The following is a 637-nucleotide window of genomic DNA, read 5'->3' on the forward strand; positions in this document are numbered from 1 at the left end:
GTGGTTTTGAAAGAGATACGTGTGGTGTTCTCTCTCTAAATACAGCCTGTTGCTTGTTAGATAAAATGACTGAGGCTGCTGAAAACCCAGTGGTGGGGTTAACATACATATGTTGTAAGGTAATACAAGTGTCTTGGAGGGCATGAAACGTTTTGTCATAGACATAATCTGGTCCAAGGGTGTCTTTGTACCACATAGTGACGTGTAAGGCATCGTCAGGCATGAACTGGGCCTGTCTAGGGGACTGCTTTTCTCTAGTTTTCCGCAATAATTCTCGTGTCTGTGCAGTTCCCCCTAGGTCCAGAGACCAGTAATATTGTGGTGTTGTGGTTCCTTGCACAACATAAGCTTCTTCATTTACGATTGCTTTCATGCCAGTGGCTGTGGCAACCACGCTAATGCCCATTTGTACCATAAGGTCTCGGCCTAACAAGTTAACAGGACAAGAAGGGCTTATTAACACCTGTGCTTGACATTCAAGTCCAGTTTCCTTATCTTTTACTGCAACTGGGTTTGTTAACTGATGTCTGTCTGTCTGACCTCCTGCCGTTTTTATATTTATGACTGATGAAGAATATGTGACTCCGGGAGGACTGGAGGTTAGGACAGTCCTACATGCTCCAGTGTCACACAGACA

The sequence above is a fragment of the Brienomyrus brachyistius genome, unplaced genomic scaffold, assembly GCF_023856365.1.
Source record: "Brienomyrus brachyistius isolate T26 unplaced genomic scaffold, BBRACH_0.4 scaffold750, whole genome shotgun sequence".
Classification (NCBI taxonomy): Eukaryota; Metazoa; Chordata; class Actinopteri; order Osteoglossiformes; family Mormyridae; genus Brienomyrus; species Brienomyrus brachyistius.